Raw genomic sequence first — 21239 nt, 5'->3', positions numbered from 1 at the left:
TTCTCAGTCCTTGCTGGGCATTGCTGACCTTCCTGTCTTTGAGACCTAAGTCCTGGAATGCCTAGCTACCCCTTGCCAGGAAGCTCTGCACCTGCTGCCTGTCCAGATTGATTAACACTCAGGCTAGCTTGTGCTCTTTTCTAGAACTCAGAGGTGTGGATTCAGATTCTGGCCCTGTGATCCTGGGGAGCAACAGGCTAGAGGCTGGGGTGGCAGACACATATTCGGGCCAGTCCTTCATCTAGTCCCCCACTCTGCAGCTTATTCTGTTTTAACTTCCATCCTTAATGCCAGAAGTGGATTAACTAGTTAGGCCAGATGATTGGTTTCTGTCTCTGCAAGACTTCCCACTTCTCTTGTTTGTCTTTCTGCATAGGAGGTAAATACCTATGGGTACTTAAAGCTTCCCCATGCTGCAGCCCAGTTCATCTGGCTTTGGACCCTTTTGAAACATTAGCCCCCAACCCCACTGTTCCTTCGCCACCACCAAGGCCAGACTTTCTAACCCCCAGACCCAGGGGGCTCTATCTTCCAAAGGCACCTGAGACACCAGGCTGCTTCCTCGAACTGAAAGCTTGCCTCCAACTGGATTCCACCATGCTGGCCTCAGGCACCACTCCCCAGATCTCTTCCATTTGGCCCACATTTCTTTGTAATTTAAATCCAGAGTTAACACTTACAAAATTGGAATTTCATCCTCAAAAAAAAAAAAAAATCCACATTCCTGTTTTCTTTTGAAAATTGCAAGGTGTGGCCCGTTCGTTTGTGCCAGTAATTTGCAGAATGTGAACAGCTGGTGTTGCTTCTTGGTGGAAAATGGGCCATGCTACTCCACTTTCCCCTGGGCGTCTGTAAGTATTCATAATTTTAACCTCCATCTTTTTTCACATTTTTAATTGTTTTTATTGAGCTATATATTTTTCTCTGCTCTCTTCCCTTTCTCCTCCCTCCCCTCCTACCCTCTCCCATGGTCCCCATGCTTCCAATTTACTCAGGAGATCTTGTCTTCTTCTACTTCCCATATAGATTAGATTCATGTATGTCTCTCTTAGGATCCTCTTGTTGTCTCTGGGATTGTGAATTGTGTTATTCCTTTGCGGTCACTTTAAGGACTAACCACGCCCACCCCAGCCACTTCTGACCTCCCCCATCGCCATCTTCTCTCTCTCTTGTGTTTGTCTCTTGTTGTGTGTACCTGTGTCTTTGTTCTTCTCTATGTTTTTCTTATGTCTCTCTGTTTTCCTCTTCTTTAAGCAATAAATGTCTCCCTCTTCTTTAAGTAATACTATGTCCTCTGAGCCTTTTATCCGCTGTAACCACCCGCCTGACTCCCCCGGTCGCATGGCGCTGCCACCCTGGAGATCTTGCAGGGACCCACAGCCATCCTTGTTGGACAAGAAGCTGCACTGTGAGCCGCCCGGGGCATCCCATCATCATTTTTTTTTTTAAAGAACAATAAATTGTAGGCTGGTTTTTCTTTGCTTTATGTCTAAAAGCCACTTATGAGTGAGTACATATGATATTTGTCTTTCTGGGTTGGGGTTACTTTACCCAATATGATGTTTTCTAGATCCATCCATTTGCCTGCAAATTTTAGGATGTCATTATTTTTTTTTCACAGTGTAGTACTCCATTGTGTAAATGTTCTACATCTTCTTTATACATCTTTTGGTCGAGGGACATTTAGGTTGTGACTATGATAAACAGTGCTACTATGAACATAGTTGAGTACATGTCCTTGTAGTTTGATTGAGCATCCTTTGGATATATACCCAAAAGTGATACTGCTTGGTCATGAGGAATGTTGTTTCCCAATTTTTTGAGAAGTTGCCATACTGATTTCCAAAGTGGCTATACCGGTTTGCACTCCCACCAGCAATGTAGGAGGGTTCTCTTTAACCCACAACCTTTCCAGCATAAACTGTCATCAGTGTTTTTGATCTTGTCCATTAGTAGAGGTGTAAGATGAAATCTCAGAGTTGTTTTGATTTGCATTTCTCTAATTACTAAGGATATTGAGCATTTCCTTAAGTGTCTTTCAGTCATTTTAGACTCATCTGTTGAGAGTTCTCTGTTTTGGTCTGTATCCCATTTTTTTAATTGAATTATTTGTTCTTTTGATGACCAATTTCTTGAGTTATTTGTATATTTTGGAGATCAGTCCTTTGTCCAATGATAAAGATTGATAAAGATCTTTTCCCATTCTATTGACTGTCGTTTTGTCTTGTTGAACATGTCCTTTGTTCTACAGAGCGTCTCAGTTTCAGGAGGTTCCATTTATTAATTGTTTCTCTCAGTGTCTTGTTCCTGATTTCAGTGGGATCTCTTTGAGTTTCTCTCCATTTTAGTTTGATGTTGACTGTTAACTTATTGTATATTACATTTATTATATTTAGGTATGTTTTTTTTTATCCCCTCTCTCTCTAAGACCTTTATTAGGAAGAGGTGTTGCATTTTGTCGAAGGCTTTTTCAACATCTAATGAGATGATCTTGTGGGCTTTTTCCCCCCAGTTTGTTTATATGATGGATTACATTGACAGATTTTTGTATGTTAAACCATTCTGCATCTCTGGGATAAAGGCTACTTGATTATGGTGAATGATTTTTCTAATGTGATCTTGAATTCAGTTTGTCAGTATTTTATTGAGTGTTTTTTTTTTACTAATGTTCATGGGTAAGATTGATCTGTAATTCTCTTTCTTTAACCACAGTCCTAAGTAACAACATATTGCTAATAACTTATACTACATATTGAGTTCTTTGTACTGTAGATAACACGCTGAGGATGTCACACACAGGATGCTATGCCTCACAAAGGCTTTATGATACAAACACACACACATACACACAACACACATATATGCTCTCATTCCTATTCTACAGATGGGAAAGCAGAGGCTTTAGTGAGCTGAGAGCTGCCCAGAGGCACTCATATACACACAATAAAAGGCAGTTTATACAACTTTGGAAACCATGGGATTCCCAGGCCTTGGGAATCCTTCCATGGGGATGGCATCCACGAATGGGACTCTGAGAAGCTCTCCAGCACTCACTCATTCACATTTGGCACCGAAGCTTGTGTTTCCAGGTGTCCCTGGGACTTTGCCTCTCGCATGTCCATAAGTGGGAAATCTGAGTCCCAACAAGGTCAGGCTTTATGTAATTTTCCTTGTGTACCTAGTCTCCCCTGCTCCTCCCGTTCCTGACCTCTCTACTCCTGCTGCAGGCAGTGGCATTTCCTCCAGCTTTCATTCAACTGTGTGGCCATAATGACCTCACCTCTGGCTCTTGCCTGCCTGTGGATTTAAGGTACTAGGGAAGGATGCTTTGGGCTGTTTATTCTTGCGCCATGATATGGCGTCAGTTCTCCGCCTCCCACCTACCCCAGATCTCCTGGTTCGGTCATGGAAGTGTTCCTCTGAAAGAGCTAGGTAGATCACAGTACTCACTGACTCTGTAAATGCTAATGCAGGCAGCAGAGCTCCTGGGCATGGCCTTCAGAACTCAGTGACTCCCGGAAGCTTCTCCCATCACGGGAACTTGGAATTCCCCTTTACATTTCCAGATCTCCAGCCAGTGGGAGCTGCACCACCAGTTCTCAAATGCTCTCTGTGTTTTCCATGTCTCAACCCCTGGCTTCTGTGCTTTGCAATGCTCTGGGGTTCAGCCTTTCCTGGGAAAGTTCACTCCAGTTTCTGAGGTGGTGCTCAGGTGCATTCTCAAAGGAGACTTCCCTGAACAAAATCCTCTCCCTGTCTTGTCACCTGCGTCCCCATCCCCAGCCAGAGAGGCACGCTTACACCATCGGACAAGGATGGATCGGGCATGTCTCATCATGCATTTCCCCCAACATCTGGCAAATACCAGGTATTGATAACATGACAAGAACTGCCTTAGCACTATCAGGTGGTAGTACAGGCAATGAAGAAGCTGTAGAGTTGCAGATTCTGACTGACATAGTGGTGATAACCATGAGAGGAATGTACGTACCTACCAGAACCTACGACTGGGGGGTGCCTGTGCCAGAGATGTTCAGATGAGCGAGCTCCACCTAGAAGCATATGTTCACCAACAGTTCTAGTTGGTCTGTTACTCCTCCTGCATCCTGCCTCCTCCTTTGTTTTTGATTAGACACTTGATTGGAGCTGCAGGGCCTCTTTGTCTAGCTCTCCATAGAGGAAATGGAGCCAAGAGAAGAAGCCAGTTCCTGGGCCTGCAGATGCAAGGACAGTCGTATCCGCATCTGTAGCCTCTGTTCCTTTGTGGTTAGAGAAGCTGAACCAGACCACAGGGAACCCTGCTGATGAGAATCAAGGCAGCTAAGGGATGTCTGCAGTGCCACGCTGAAGTCGGCCAATAAGAGTGCAAGTCTCCCTGGCAGCCACTTCAGTGAGCTGATCACAGTGGGAATCAGTATCAAACTGACTCTGCCTTCTCAACTTTCTTCCTATCGTCCCCACTTTCTTAGATGCTGATGGTGACAGCTATCCCAAAGAACAGGGACAGTTGCTTTGAGCTTTATGCTCTATGTACTTTTTCCATTTGATACCCACAGGTATGTTCTATTATTACTCTTATTTCATAGGCAAAACAGCTCGGGCCTGGAAGTCTTCAGAGGCAAACCTAGCACATGACAGTGTCCGAATTCATTCACACACCATCTGCTGCCAAACTCCAGGACTCTGTGTTCCATCACATGATGGCATAGCTTTCTATGTTGTAAAAATTATACTTGACCATAGTTTCCTTCCCTGTTACCCGCCCTCGGAAGCTTTCCTTGGTTGCCAGTCCTACCCCCACAAACGGCTTGCTTAAGTGACTTGATCAGTGGCTGATATACATTTATTAAACATTCGTTCAGTATTCACTGGTTACCCCTCTCTGGGTTGGGTTCTGGGGATAGCTCTGACCATTCTTAGGAAATTATTGTAGGGCAAGATCAAGGCTTGTATGGGATCTGTCTATTGCATTCTTTTCGTTATTCCTTCTAGGGCCAGAGGTGGTCTTTTCCTATAGGCAGGCCAATGGAGCCACTGTTAACAATTCAGACTGAACACATGGAAATTCGGGAAGCTGCCAAGCAGGCAGGTGGAGACACAGCAGGAAGGTCCACTCGACAAAGACGTTCCGGATGGAGATGTTCGTTGTAATTCTTTCTGCAATAGTCCTGTGGAGCTGAACTTCCGAATCCTCGGAAAAAGAAAGGAATGGAGCTGCCCAAGCTGTGCTTTGTTGGAGTGTGGTATTGGGGGTGTTTGCCAAGTATTCTAGAGGTCACTTGAAGTAAAATCTCTCTCCTTTCCCCAGGGCACTGCCATTCCAATGCGTCAAAGACAATCTTGTCTGGGACAAAGATGGAGCCAAGATTAGCCTGCGCCTTGTTGAATTCCCAGGCTCGGTCCAAGAGTGGTCCTCTCTATTCTCACCCATGAAGCACGTGAACAGCATGTCCTTAGCCACATTTAAAAAAGGATATGGGAGAAAATTTTCCCCTAAAAAAGGGGAGTTTTAGGTGGGGTGTTTATAAGCTGCAGTCCTTTTTGTTCAATTTTGCTTCCCCCAATGGGCCTGATGCGTTCCTTGAGACCCCACTGAAATCAATGGCTCGCAGCTTCTTAACGTATGCAGTGGACCACTGAGAATCACAAGGAATTGGTATACACATTTAGGAATTTGGGAATTTATATATTAAGCATTTAGGTGTCCCTTAAGTATATACATATAATTTAGAATGCAATTTTAAGGGCTTCAAGAAGGCCATCAGTGAACCTAAAGTGTAGTATGTCTAAGGAGAGAAGTACAAATATAAAAATGTGTAAAATTGACATTAGGTACTACGTGACAAAAACAGCTTTTAATTAATTTATTTCAATGTATACTAAAGTTATAATGAACGCACTATACATATACTTTTGCAAGTGTTTCTGCTTGGCACAAGTTTAACTTAAAATGACTAAGGCAGTTGCAGAGGAACACTGAACTATCAATAGATTTGGGGGTCACTGAGGCAGCTCACGAAGGACACTTGTTTTGGATGCACTGCCCTAGTTAGTGGAAACTAATTAAATAATTCCATTGCACAACAAGGACTTTAGTGGTTCTTGATCTCGCCAAGAGCTGCCAATAGCCAGAGGCAGAAGGAGAAAGTCCCCAGGGCTTTCCGATTCTAAACCAGAGTTCTCTATGACACTCTTGCTGGTCTTGCTTTCTCCTTGTGAGGGTTTAATCTCATAGGAGAAAAGCATATACACACACACACACACACATACACACATCACAAACACATATACACACATATGCATGTACATAAACACATACACACATCTACAGATGCACATAAACACACACATACACACAGCACACATGTACCCCCCCCACACCTGGTTTAACTTTGGAAACAGATAAAACAGGCTCTAACTCCATCCAGCTGTTATATTGGCATCATTTTATAAGAATTTTATAAGTAGATTCCTCAGACTCTTCTCTCCGCTTACATTTATAAACAGAAAACAATCTTAAGATGCTTGTCATTCCTCTCACATTGTTAGAGATCTGCCTGTGTATAGTCTCGGGAATAATGTTCTGTTTTCTCTGGAGTCTATTCTGCTTTGCTGTTTTCAAGGGAAAGAATAAATTTCATCTGCTATGGAGCCTCTTTTCATTTGGGTTGTCCCTTTGCTTGGTGGGTCTAGATGCCAAATAGAGAATGTTGGTACATAAATATGAAAGCTGTCTTTCAATCTTCTATATGGAGGAGTGTATCTGGGGAGCACTGTGCTTGGTTCTAAATGCATCCCTTCTGAAGCAAGGTGGACATAGAGACTTGTGTCCAGAAAGAGGGCAGTAGAAAAGGGAGGAGGCTACGGTCCACTGGAGCAACCAACAGCTGACAGACCTGGTACTGCCATGCCGGCAGAAGAATTCACGGTCACCCCAAGGTTGTTATTTACAGATCTTTTAAAGGCTATTATGGGGCAGGGCAGGGCAGGGCAGGACAGGGCAGGGCAGGGCACACAGGCTGCCATTCTGCAGGACCCTAGGCGACAAATGCCACCTGTCACTTCAGGAATCAGGAAGAGTGGGCAGGTGGTCAGAGCGCAGTAGCTCTAGGGAATTTGGTACATATGAAACCTGACTCTTAAACAGCAGCAATAAAAAAAGATTTAGAAATATTGTATGGCCAAACAAAGCTGACCTGTGGGCTAGCTCTAGATGTGAGTGACCATCTGCCCGAATGGCCCTGAGTTGTTTTAATTTTCCTGGCTAAAGCTGAGTATGAGGACATGTGAGCTTGCCATAATTTCCTCTCTTTCCTTGTTTTCCCTCCTCTTCCTCCTCCCATCTCCTCTTCCTTTTTCCTTTCTCTTTTTCCTTACGGGGTCTCACGTATATCAGGCTGGTTCAAATTTCCTCTGTGGCCCAGGATATCTATAAACTGACCCTCTTGCCTACACCCCTCAAGTGCTGGCATTAGAAAGCTATAACCCAGTGTCTACACAGTGATGGGACTGACCCCAAGGCCTTGTGCCTATCAGCAGGCACAACTGACCTACACCCCCAACCTTATCTCTCCTCCTTACTTTCCTTCCTTCTAAAGCTATTTACTTATTATTATTATGTGCACACACACATACGTACACAGACAGACAGACACAGAGAGGCAGGCTTGAGCGTCTATAGGGTGGAATGGGATGGGTTAAGCATTCCATAGTGCTTGCTTGGAGATCAGAGGACAACCTGTGGGTCTATCATGTGGGGCACAGGGATCAAACCAGGTCGGCAGGCTTGGCCATCGTCTTGGCCCCACCGATTCCTCTTTCTTGAGTATCAGTTTTGACTCAACATTTGGTTTCCAGTGTACACACAGACTTTAGAGAGCCTCTTTGAGAATTTTTTTTTAAGAGAAGAAGTGTGATGGTCAGGAGCAAGCCAGAACTTTGAAACCCCAGGAGTTGAGAGACTTCTTGGAGGCCTAGGCAATTTCAGGCAGCCTTCACTAGTGAAGAGTACCAGGACAGGCAGCCTGGTCTCTCATGGCACCTAGGTGTCAGGCAGGTCCAAAGGAAACTCCATTTCCACAAATTCTTCAGAAACTTGGGAAGCCAGTCCCTCTCCACCAAGGGAGCCATTTCACTTATTATGGGCAGAAGGGACAAATGGCTATCGGTGGTGACTATTAGCACACCAAAGTGCATGCTGGCCTATAGCTTCCCTCCATATCAAAAGTACCTTGCTTTTCTCACTTCCCCCCTCACCCTAAACTTCTCCAGCTCATGGGTTTCCATCTCCCTAGCTGCTCATTTCTCCTTAGGGTTCTGCTAGTTTTCTATGCATTCTCTTGGTCCTCTCTTTGTCTTCAACTCTCACCCCTGCCGCCCCAGCTCCCTGCCTCCCTCCTGAACCTGGTCCAGCCTGCTGGCCATGTTCAATCTACTACTTTCTCTCTTTGCTCTGGACTCCCCCAGTTGGCTTTGGCTACTCTCTCTCTCTCATATCTATAACAAAAGCCTTCCTCTCAACCCTACCAGGGAGTGATCATGTCATTAGTTTCTATCTCAGGTAATCCTCTAGTTGAAGAAGTAGCTTCCCCACAGTTGTTTTCTCCTCCATGAAAATGAGAGATGGGGTTGGATTAGGTCCTGTGATTTCCATGACGGTCACTGAATCCTCTCTAGATGCGATTTCCAAGTTCCCGTCCTTTTCTGCAGTTTTTACAGGTTTACAGTAGCGCCCCCCTTACCACCAGGGTTCTTTAAATGACTTCCTACTTTCACTCTTTATAGAACCTTGAAAATGCACTCCAAAGACAGACTTCCTCAGACCAGGACCATACTCCAGTAATAGACCCCACCCCTCCAGAACACTCACTGTATTTGTGTGGTGGTCAGGTGATGTTTATGAGGTTACATTATAACAGTGGCCTCTTCTAACTCTGTTATCCCTGATCCTGAGCTAACCAGTCGGTGAGGGCCCTCACATTGAGGAGAAGTTCTCAGTGTTAGTGAATGCGTTAAAGACAACCTTGGAGAACACTAAAATGCATCAGAGTCACACTAAAGAAAGCAAACAATGAACTTCCTTTCAGCCTAATTTGTTCCAAAGCTAACCCAAGGTTGAACTCTTCGCTTCTCTCCCTGGGTCTTCCATCTGCCTGGAGTTTGTGGTAACTGGCCTGTCTCTACTCTGTATGTTACATGTGTCTGATGCATCTGTTTCTGTTGCCTGTATCTGTTCTGTGTCTGAATCTGGGCCTGTTGGTTGTGACCGTCCCTGTGTTGGACTGTTCCTAACAATGGGTTTTGCTCTGCATGTATTGAACAGCACAGAAAATATGACACAGAGAAGGAATGAGAGGTTCTTTACAGAAATCTCTACTAAAGTTTTACCAGAAAAGGAGTCACTTTACTGACCTTAAATGACCCTGAGTAGGTACTGACACTTCAAACAGACGGTATCAACTATATCCACATGGCCTGCAACATAAATGGTAGATTTTTATTGTTTAAGGTTGATTCCAACCTGTTGGCAGCTTTGAACAAGATGACCACAGCATGCGTGTAAATTACTCTGGATCAAGGGAATGGAGGAACACACAACTTTAGATTAAAGCTCTACATTTAGCTTAAGCTGTGAAACCTGATTGCATGGGCAGTCGAAGGCGTAGTAAGGTTGGTTATTCTGTTCTCTCCAGTGCAGGCTGAATTTAAACAGGCTGAGGACGCGATAGGACAGCGGGTTATGCATATAGTTTTAAATGAGTAATTATTCTGAGGTCTTCCAAAATTTCAGTCTTTGGTTGTAGGAGTGGTCAGAAGATAATTTTCAAAAAATGTCACTACATGTCTCCAGTTTTACTTCTGCCTCTCACACCCGAGAGGACAACAAACTCAGCAAGAGCTTCCAGAGTTGAGAAACCTGGCTAAGAGCAATGAGCAGGATTGACACCCTCTGCCGTTACTTGTTACATGTTTTACTCTCAGGAGGCTGGTCTTTACTTTGCCTACAAACAGTCATCCTTTCAGGATGCTCTCCCAGGCACTCCTAGGAAAATGCGTGACTGTGTATCTAGGCAACCGCAACCCAGTCAAATTAACCATCACATTGCTACAGGTGAGCAAATGCAGTCTGCAATGATGCTTCTGGCTAAGGTTAACTTGTGGGTCAGTTGGCAAAGCAAGGCAGAGTGCCCTCTCCAGGGCAAGTGTTCCTCACCCAACCATGAGTAGTAAAAACACAACGATCTTCTCTGAAATAATAGCCTGCTTGTCTGCCACAGATTATGAGCATCGATGTGATGATTAAATCCGGGTGTCATTTTCGCTGCTTCAAAAAATATCTAGAGAACTGACAGGCATCTCTTCTGATGTATTCACGGGTGTGCTTCAGAGGGGATGGTGCATGAGTTGGAAAACTGTGTGGGAAATACTTGCTGTCCATGTGGCAGGGGGCAGGTGCCCAATAGAAGGGCAAAGGGAGGAGGAGAAGGAAAAGTGCTAGGGGCGTGGTTTCCTTACTCCTGTGCTTGGATATCAGAGGATTCTTAGGCCTTGGGATTCTGGACTTAACACTAGTGACTCTCCATGGGCTCTGAGCCCTTTGGCTTCCCTGGTTCTGAGGTTTCATATTCCTCCTAACTTTCCTTAAAGATTGTGAAGAGTTTGCTTTATTTATCGTCTAGCTTGGTATGTATGTATGCATATATGTATGTATGTATGTATTTAAGTATGTATGTGCGTATGTATGTGTCTATCATCTATGTATCAATGTATGTATATACATATCATCTATTATCTATTTTATATACATATATACATCTCTCTATATATAATACAAATATATATGCATCTGTCTGTCTGTATATATGTATATATATACATATATAATACACATTATATTGCATACATTTGTTGATTCTTTCTCTAGAGAATCCTGACTAATGTTCATATAGAGAATTGCTTTACCACGAGTTAGAACTTTTAGCTACTGCTTGGTACATTGCAAACATGCACTACATGGAAGCCATAAAAATATTTAGAAATCTCAGATTGGGGATCTGTAGGAACATAGATTTGAGTTGTAGTTTTGAATGTTCTCCTTTTACTCATCTCTCTAACTCCAAACAGACACAAAATGACAAGGGCGTAAAGAACAAATCAACTACTAGAGACGATTCACTTCCAGGGGATGTTCTAGAAACATTTTTAAATGTTCTACCTGAGGGAAAGTGGACGCTACTGGCATCCTGTGGGTGGGAACCAGGAAGGCCGCTCAACAGCCTACATGGCAGAAAGCAGGCTAGCAGGAATTGTCAACAGTGGGTTAAACGGTAACCAACCGTATGTCTGTGCTATGGTGTTTATCCTAGAGCCTGGGCACATGCAATCAACCAGCAACCAGCACAAGACAAAGACATGGCACAGACTCCCAGCCACGAGCCAAGCTGACTCACTTACCGGAGGCTGACTTACGGGAACGGGGAAGCCAGCATTTGATCTACGCGCAAGTCCTCAGGAAAGCAAAGCTTCAGGGAACTTGGGTGTCCCATGCAGAGTGATCAAGTAGCATGAAATACATCTGCATCCACACCCTCTTCCTTCCTATGCTTTCCAGTACTGAGCAATCCCTGTTCTGTGGAAAGCATTCAGGAAAATTAGAGGTAGAGCGGTGGCCGGTGGGAGGGGAAGCGGTGGTTGACGCGCTTTCCTCTCTTTGGTTCCAGTGTTTTCATCAGTGAAATGCAGGGATGGGATGGGTGGCTTTGCGGTTACCCTTTGTGCCTAAGTCCTGTTGAATCTTCAGAAGGGAGGAGTGATTGACATTCTCTTGTGGAAGACCCATTCTTCCAGGAGCTGTGCTAGGAAGAATATCGTAGAATATGAGACACCTTGGACTGATAATCGGAGACGTTTACAAAACCATGTCGGAACTGTGTCTTCCTTCTGCATTCTTCGTGGAAAGTCACTTGAATGGAAATAGTGATACTAGTCTCAGTAGGTTAATATAAGATTACATAAGGTACTGAAGGCCGCCTAACACAGAGTAAGTACTTCATTAAATGGAAACTGTTGTTATTATGGGATGGGGGTGGAGTGGGGTCTGCAGGGGTGAATTAAAGTGAGTAAGAAATGTCCCTTACAAGGGGGAGCGTGACATTCCATCAGAGTAAGTGGTAAGAGGCACATAGTAGGGCAGAATGCTAGACAGAAGAACGTCCACTGAGACAGGCTCTGCTTAGAAAGAAGATAATTTCATCTGGAGAAACTATATCTAAAAGGAGAAACTTGATAGCAGCATCTCATGGTACAGATTAAATGTGTGTGTGTGAGTGTGTGTGTGTGTGTGTGTGTGTGTGTGTTGCGGGGGGCGGGGAACCAAGAAGAGCGAGAACACTTTTCTTACTGGGTCTTCTAATGAATCCTATTTGCTTTGCAAGGCTCAGCCACAAGCTACCCATGCTCACTCACTCTCAGGGCTCTCAAAACGCAAGGACGCTTGCCCAGGAGGAGTGTGAGACAGGAGTGAAGAACGGAAGCCGGCAGAGGAACAGAAGTAGGGCCCGCACAGTGCAAGCGAGCCACCGGCTTACTGTTAACTCGCTGCCTCCTCACTTACGTGAGACACCGAGGGTGAGATGGAAAGTCCTGCCAACCCTTGGCGTGAACAGACTTGGGCTATTCTAGTTTTGCAATGTGCCTATTTTGGTCTCTCCTACTTTGTAGGTTGTAATGGGATTAAACAGGAAGCCACAGGTAAAGGGCCTATTGCAAAACGCCGTGTTCCATAGTAACAGCCACTATTGTTGCTGTTTTTAAGAATAAGAAAACAAGCAAAGAGAGGAAAGTCTTTGGCAGGGGCTTTGAGGAGAAGATGACAAAGCTTGATGAGCCCTGAGCTGTGGGGCTGGAAGCTTTCGCGATGGCATGTAGAAAGAACTGGGCCACCTGACCTATTCAGGCTCTTTGTTTCTGCCATCTTCATCCCCAGGAGTCTGGGCTGGGGCCCGATAAACACAGCCAGAGACATATCCGGTCTGTATTTCAGCAGCCCCTCCTCGGAGAGGACGCCAGAGCAGGTTTGTTGTGGGAAGCCCTGGGGGAACTGGGAGGAAGAGCTTGGGAGAACATGTGGGAAATCAAGCCAGCCAAGAGAAATGAAAAACACATTAGTTGGTGTGAAGGGAAGAGGACGCAGAGCCACGATCCGACCCATAGCTTGAAACGTTTCCGTCATTTGCTGCAGAGAGGTGAAAGTGCCTTCTGGAGGACCAGCTCAATCCCGAACCTTACACGGCTGCAAGAAGACATTGCTGGGCTTTTCTATGACACCTTCGCACGGAGAATAACCATGATATCGTTGCTCAGGTGCAAATGCCATCTTCAGTCTGGGCTCTCACAGATTGACCTCCAGGTTGGTCTTTGGAGAGGACAAACTTTTTGTGCCTGGTGTCTTTTCGGCCAGCTAGCTGCCTGCAGTTTGTTGAGCATGGCTATTGACCTCTTTGGGACTCTCATTCCCTAACAAGGCATCCAAAGGGGACATTATGAAGTCTTTTCTTGGTTTAAAAATATGTGGGGTGTGGGGGAGGAAGAGAGAGCACAAACATTTCTTAAGCAGAACTGGTTGCCAAGTACTTTACATATTTATGCATAGCTTATTTCTGAGTCTTCTTGGGTTCCCTTTAAAGAAGGCATTAATTCTGGTTTAGACGTGAGCGTTATGAGGCACCCAGAGGTCTGAGATGTACCATAAAGTCAAGATTTAAAATCATACCTATTGCTCTTCAAAGAGCATGGCAGAATCGTGGCAGTAGAAATGTTTGCCCTCTTCAAATGCCAACCATAAAGCATGTGCTGTTTCCTTTATGTTGTAGTTTGTGAGATGTCCCCTGCAAGTCCGTGTGTTGTAACATTTGGACCTCAGCTGGTGATGCTATTTTGTGACCCTGGAACCTTTAGGAGCTGGAGCATCATTGGAGGAAGTGGTTCACTGGGGGTGGGTTTTGAGGTTGTGTAGCCCAGCCCAGTCTGTGCTCTACTTCCAGACTGCAGGGTCAGAGAGCGCAGCTACCGCGCATGCTTGCAGCCACGTCTTTGCCTGCCGTGATTAGTGTTACCCCTGAAACTGTAAGCCCAAATAAACCCTGCCTCCCCCAAATTACTTTTCGTCAGGTATCTTTATTCTAGCAATGAGAAAAGAATCAGTAGACGTTAGTCAGTCTCATGTTCTAGCTTTAGATATTTTATGGGCAAGAGCTCTAATTTTGGACGTGGGACGACCTGATACTTCCTCTTTGCTGAGCTACACATCCACTGGTGTCATCACACTGGTGCCTTGAAACAGGTCATGGCCTGACACTTTACGTCATAGCGATAGACAATTACGGCAAATGAGGGGATACCGCCCCCACACCAAGGGAGCCTGACTTTGTGACATGGCCCTCCATGTCCCCCCTACGCCATCAGGAGCTGAGCGAATACACTCTTAGAAACAGGTGGCAACCTGATGTTGCTGGGACACCTGAGAGCAGCTAGTGTCTTGCTGGCCTGGCATAGACCAGCAGAAGGCTGTTTTAACCTGGGGAGCTGAGGAGATGAGAAAGCCCTGCTCTGTCCAGCTGAGTAGAATCTCCTGTGGCTTCAGTACGTCCTCCAAGTGACTTTGATATTCATAGTCCAGAACTGCTCACTTAACTACTGCCCAGACATAGAAGCTTCTCCCTTGGGGTTTGGAATGAGTCGGTCAGAGTAAGCACAAATTCAAACCTCTAGAAGGTGGTAGCAGCTAAAGCATGGGTCTGAATTTCACTCTTATTCCTTCATCAGCATAGCTCTTGCCGTGTCTGGAGAACCACAGCAGGGCATAGCACTGTGGCGGGAAACAAGAGGGCCTTCCTTGCTTCTATCACTGGGAGGACTGGGGGAAGCACCTTTTAACCTTCGGATCCTGCATCTGGTTTTTTAACCCTTGCGTGTTTTGGTCTGGAGAGTAAATGACCAATGGGACTGATTAACATGTGCCACTCCCCTGACCCATGTGTTTTCTGGAAGTTTCTGCTCCTTGCAGCAGCTATTCTGGCTCCCCGGCCCTGATCACCAGCCTCTGGCCTGGCTGGAGAGATGCAGCAAACCCAGTGCTTTTCCAACTTTCTCCTAAAGACCCAGGTTAGTGCTTTATGCCATGGTGTCCCACCCAACGGGCTACTTGACTTTAATTGTAAAGCTTCCCTTTCTCCTCTGTGTTTTGAGTATGACCAACCCAAACCTAGTCAATGAAGTCTCCTTTGGACAGAAATACAAGTCCTTAAGTCTGTAGGACAGCAGCAAGCTTGCCAGAGACACTTGCTATGATCTTGCCAGATGATGTTGCCTGTCTGGGCTTCTGCATCCTCATTTGGTGTTTTCCCGTAGAGCTCTATTACTATCGGCATTTTGTGTGGGAAGACACTTTATTGTCTTGCAGGAAGTTCTGAATTCTTGGACCCTAGCCACAAAATGCCACAGAACTGGCTTTGTCGCGGTGGCAAGTCCAAACATCCCCCACGCATACGTAAGAGGCCCCATTGGCTGCGTGCTCCTTTGTCTCTGCATTTACAACGCCTCAGTTTCCTCATCTGGTGAGCAATGTAGCGTTTCCAGAACAAGGACTGCTGATCAGCTTCCAGAACTTCGAGGAGCTGGAAGCGGAGGCTGAGCAGGCTCCCAGCCTGTGGGGGACCTGCGCTGTTGGGGTTTACACTTATTCAGCCTGGAACCATCAATAAAATAACTTGCTTAGTCAAAACCTCCTGTGGCTGAAAAAAAAAAAAAGTTTGAAGTCACTGGCCTGGCCCTGAGGCTGCAAAATGACAGCCTCAGAGCCCGGAGCGCACTGCAGACATGTTTTGTTTGGCAGGGGATTTTGAGATAGTTGGGGCTAAGGCCTAAAAATCCAGATTTTCAGCTTTTGGAGGAAATAGGTATTCAGAACAAGAGAACAAAAAGACCTGGAAATCCTGGCTCCAGATTCTCACAAGGGTGATGGGGCTGATGGAGGTTGCCCCCTTAAGTAAAGCTGCCCTGTCCCTCCTTCCCTTTCCTTGTCTGTCCCTATGTGCATCCAAAAGGAGAGTTAGAATTAGAGTGGTATTTTGCAGTCTAGAATACCTGGGAGAACACTTGAAATTCCAAGACTGAAGCCCTAACCAGACTAACTTGTAAATCTCTGAAGCTGAGGCCTGAGAGCTAATACTTTAAATATCCCCTGTAGTGACTTTACTGCTCAGGAAAGAGACTCAGCCCCTTCCAGGCGATATCAAGTCTGGAAGTCCGGCCCTGGAAGCCTATATCTCTAAAGGAGTTTCCTCCTTCTGTCCCATTCCCCCAAGGATCCCCAGATTTCCCTCTGCCTTGCTGTCACCCAGTTCTTGAAGTCCTACTGGGAGCTAGGTATTCCAGCCCCCAGCTTTTACTAGGTTTCTTCTTTCTAATTGGATCCTAATATGTCAGCAATGTGTTCTGTAAAGGCTCCAAAAATCTCAGACCTCTCAGCCAGGGCCTCAGTCTCTGAAAGCCCTTCGCTTGCCTCCTCCTCTCAGCCTCTACAGAAGCAAGCCCATGCTCCTGCCTAACATGTCACAGCTGGAGGGATACTTTCAGGGCCCCTCACTCCCCTCTCTCTCTCTGGCATCTTATTTATGTAGATGTCAAAATTATCTGTGAAGCAGGCATTGTCGCCTTTGGCCCTTTGGACTCTTTAGGATGGCTGACTTCCTGCTTTAGTCAACCCACATATGTTCAGCACCACACCTGTCCTACATCCCTTCAGGGCAACATCACATCCACCGAACACCGCTGCTGCCAAGGAATTAGGGCAGGGATGAAACGTGCTCATGTTCCAGGTCTATGCCATGACTCCTCTTGTCCCTCCTGGCATCCTGATCTCCCTTTATGGTCCTGCCTCAGGATCTGCAAGAGGATTGGTTCCACCTACAGATATCGAAACCCATGATGCTCCAATGCTCAAGTCTCTTATGTAACCTGGCAAAGGATCTGAACACAGTTTCTCACTTCTATATACATACATACACATATACATATATATGTAATGTTATATATATATATATATATATGTTTAGCTTACTTATTATATATAAGTCAAGCCAAGGAGCCATAAATAATTGAACTGTATTGTTTAGGGGAAAATGACATGGAGAGACTGACTGTTCATATTCAATATAGATGGGTTTTCTTTCTAAATATTTGTTATCTGAATATTTTAAAAAATTGTCTTCTTTTGTTGTTCTTTTGTCTTTTTACTTTTTGATACACCCCAACTGACTGCAATTTCCACCCCCTCCACTCCTCCCAGCTCCCCTAACCCCAGATCCACTCCTCCTCTGTTTCCCTTCAGAAAATATCAGGCCTCCCAGGGATATCAACCGAACACAGCATAAATAATATATGCAATAATACTGGTTGACAAGTCAAGAGACTGGTATCTCTCTGATCCCAACCTCTTCTATTGTCTGTCACCATAGCAGCAATGGATGGTCCAGTTACTCAACTGTTACTAAATCTGGCATTTTTTGATTCCTCTGGTTCTTTCGGTTGAGACATCTAAGCCGTCATCACATCTTACCACCTCCACTGCCTAAAATGTCTAGAGCCTCTTCTACTTCTTCCCATCCTCTTTGGTACCAACCTTACCTCTCCTTCCCACCTTTGGTGAGGACCACTGCAACAGCTTCATTTTCTCTTCTACAATCCACACTTCTTACCGTACCCAGTAACCTTTAGGGACTGTCAACCAGCCTGTGCCATTTGTCTGTGTAAGAGCCTTCAAAGACTTCCCATTTTTAGAATAAACTCCACATTCCTTTCTAAGGCCTGTGAAGTTGAGCCGGCCCCAAACAACTTTCCCAGCAAGTCCCCAATTACATCTTCTTTATTCCATTCCAGCCGTATTGGCTGTCTTCCACTTATTATACCCAGCAGTTTCCTGCCCCAGGGCTTTAGACTATCCCGTTTTCTCTCCTCCTCTGCTTACGTCTTAGTTTCCACACTTGGTTTCATCTCCACATTCAGATTTCAGGTTTAGTACCTCTTTATCTTCCTAGGTCCAATCCACTAAATGTTCATGAAATAAAGCAAATGAAAATGTCACGTTACCTCTTTCCAGGGTTTTGTTTTTTGTTTTTTGTTTTGTTTGTTTGTTTTTTACAAACTGTAATGGCTACGTTTAGCTTTTAGCTTCATGGTTGTTGTGCATTTTATTCCATTAGTAATTGGGACGTAAAAGCCTCATGTCTTATTCTTACTGGTTCCTAGCATGGGGTTTGGCTCATGGTATGATCACAGCAGTTCTCTGGAAGGGATCGGTGAATACAGAATGATTTGCTTCAGGGCTTAGGCCCTTCAATGCTCTCATAGAAAAAAAGTTGATGGGTGTTCTTTACGTACTGACATTTCATGATGCCCCACAGACTCCGAATCAGCAAAATGTCAACGTGCAGTGGGCCATTGGGAATACCATGAGTCACCCAGGGGATTATTGTTATCTTTGTGTCTCTGTGACCATAATAGGCCTTTGGTGGAGTGGTACTTATTTCTAAACATCTTGGGGAGATGGAAGCCCAGAGAGGCACTCAAAGCACAGCCTCTTCACTCGAGAAGCCAGGAACACACCATTTAACATCGCCATTCACTTTCTAAGTGCTGGGGCACCATACGAAGCCAGAAAATGGGCTGAGGAGATAGGCCAGTGGGTAAAATACTTGCAGTAAAAGCTTGAGGACCTCAGTTTGGGTCTCTATTAAACTTCTATTAAAAACTTCTGGAGGTGGTAGTATTCACTTGTAAACCCAGGGCTGGGGAGTCGTGGAGACAGATAGATTCCTGGGACTCACAGGCCAGCCAGCTTAGCTAACTTGGTGAGCTCCAGGCCAGTGAGACACCTGTAGTTGCCCTCTGGCCTCTATGTGAATGCTCACACAAATGCCACTCTTATACAAGCACACACACACAAATGCAAACATACACACACACACGGAGAAAGAGAGAGAGAGAGAGAGGAGAGGAGAGGAGAGGAGAGGAGAGAAGAGGAGAGGAGAGAAGAGAAGAGAAAGGGAGGGAGGCTAAGAGGGAGAGAGAGAATAAATTGCATCCTTGCCTAGCAGGCCAAACCACATTGACACATTAAGCCACTGGTGGAAACCCTGCTGTTCTTGTGGGCCAGACTGACATGCCCTGGTGCTTAGTCTGGAGCTCTGGCCATGATCTGGACTTTGTAGGAAGACTGGGACTTGAGACTTGAGTCTCATCAAAAGCCTGGGATTAAGAGAAAATCTGGTGTCCAGAGTCTGTGCTGCTTCCTCACATCTGTTTTCAAAGATGAGCTGAGTTATTCAGGGAAATATTCCCCTCTCTCAAGTTAAAATAGAGGTGGCTTAATGCTGAGCTTTTATTGTCCATCAGCATGGCAGAGAGGGAAAAGCCCATGAAACCGAGTTGTTAAATGTCATTAGAAACAAGAGATGAAAAGTCTAGAAAGAGAAAAGAAAAGAAGACAGATGGATAAAAGGGAAGGAAGAACGTGTTGGAAGCATAATTATGAATGAGACCAATCTGAAACTCAAAGTTCAAGGTAAAGAGGATCGGTAAAGGAGGGAGTGAGGATCTACTGTGGTTTTGTCTCGCTCTGCTAAGAACAGGGCAGAAGACGGCATACTAGTCCCTTCTCCTGTCTAGTCTTATATACAATGGGAAGACTAGAACAGTAAACACAGCACTTCACAGAGTTTTGCTAGCAGATCCCTGACTAGATAGAACTGGAGACATAATCTGATGTTTTTTCAATGACAGATTGAGCTACCAGAGGACGATCCCTTTATTTAGGTACCTAGCTGGCATAACGAAGTTCCTGGTGACTCCTAGATGCCACCCCACTCCTTTCCTCAGACTCTCCAACGCACAGGTGGTGGGTTGGAGCCCAACATAAAAGCCTTCTCATTTATATACATGATTTGGAAGATTACGAAAGACACTCTTATACTCCATTACATGTAAGTCTCGAAACAAGCCCAAGAGGTGGTGGTCTCAAATCCAAGACTCTGCAGGAGTAAGTGATCTCCCCAAAGTCATCTGCCATACCAGCCAGCAGACATGTGTTCTCAGCTCCTTCCAACAGCTTTTTCCCAGCTCAACACCCCAGGGACCCTCACGCTCTAGGTATCCTATCCTGTTGCTTCAAGGCAGGTGTAGCTAATGGGAGTCCATGATCTGACCCTGGAGGAGAGGATGGGAGAGGCCGGGTGTATCTTCTGTTCTTTCTGCCTCTAGAGGCAAAACCAGCAGTTGCCTTGTGTCCTGGGCGCCTCTAGGTCCTGCCAAATAACTTGCCTTTCTGGATCTGGTAACAAGGTCTTCTGTGTTCCTCCAGGCTCAAGATCAAGAACATCTCTCTGTTGTTAATCTTGGTGGTGCCCAGGCTCCCATTTCTATTCTTAGCTTTTCTGTCACACGTACATTTGATTCTGCAGATGGGATTCCCCCTATCTTTTCCACGGCACGTATGTGCCCAGCCTTCCAAGTGGGCACCTGATATAGAGGGTAGTACTGAACCCTGTGGACAACTGAACGAACACTTAAGTACTCAGGAGAGTGGGGCTGCTCTGGACAAAGTTCTAAGTGGGACGGAGAGGGAGATACTAAGAGTTCATCATGCCATAAATGTATTTTTAGAATTTTTCATTTAGTATATCTATGCCTAGCCAAAGATAACTAAAACTAACGAAGAGGAAACAAATGAGTAAATGGGGATACCCTGTCCAATTTCTTAGGGTGAACTACCTAGACACTGTACTCCTGGTTGAGGTATCACTATAATGAGTCAACGAAAGTACAGCAGAAACAGACCAAGATGATGTACCAGATGTGTGTCTTTACACACACACACACACACACACACACACACACACACACACACACACACACACACGCGCGTGCGTGCACACACACACCACAACACTGTTAAACACTGTGTGTGCTGGGGACTTTTGCCTGAAGCTACTCAGCCCTCCCTTTCCATAGCTCAACTCTAGGCCAGCGTCTGGCATATAGAACGCACCAGCAAATGTTTGTTGCCTAATGTGTTTGTTTGGCAAAAGAAGCCAGGGTGACTGTTTAGCTTGTGTTCAGGTCTCTAAATATCGGTTGGACACAGGAAATGCAGGTCCTTCTAGCCTAAAGCCCCTCTCCCACCC

The 21239-nt window shown here is 45.3% G+C and overlaps 2 long non-coding RNA genes across 4 annotated transcripts; both read left to right on the top strand.

Annotated features, from left to right (window-relative positions):
- The first annotated feature begins 486 nt into the window (after positions 1 to 486).
- On the top strand, positions 487 to 6651 carry LOC146891714 (uncharacterized). The gene is made up of 2 exons (XR_015005334.2): positions 487 to 3868; positions 4993 to 6651. It is a non-coding gene; the product is annotated as an uncharacterized LOC146891714 (long non-coding RNA).
- A 3882-nt stretch (positions 6652 to 10533) lies between these two features.
- LOC146891712 (uncharacterized) lies at positions 10534 to 14155 on the top strand. 3 transcript variants are annotated; one of them, XR_015005332.2, is made up of 7 exons: positions 10535 to 10683; positions 11367 to 11657; positions 11721 to 12040; positions 12435 to 12627; positions 12986 to 13073; positions 13241 to 13408; positions 13872 to 14155. It is a non-coding gene; the product is annotated as an uncharacterized LOC146891712 (long non-coding RNA). The 3 variants fall into 3 exon arrangements; XR_015734691.1 differs by having other exon boundaries at positions 10534 to 10683; positions 11367 to 12040; positions 12472 to 12627; XR_015734690.1 differs by having other exon boundaries at positions 11367 to 12040.
- Positions 14156 to 21239: the final 7084 nt, after the last annotated feature.

This window comes from Myodes glareolus, chromosome 13 (genome assembly GCF_982192425.1).
Source record: "Myodes glareolus chromosome 13, mMyoGla1.1, whole genome shotgun sequence".
NCBI classification, from domain to species: Eukaryota; Metazoa; Chordata; class Mammalia; order Rodentia; family Cricetidae; genus Myodes; species Myodes glareolus.
Note: the sequence above shows the minus strand (reverse complement) of the source record. Positions and strands in the feature narration are given on the sequence as shown.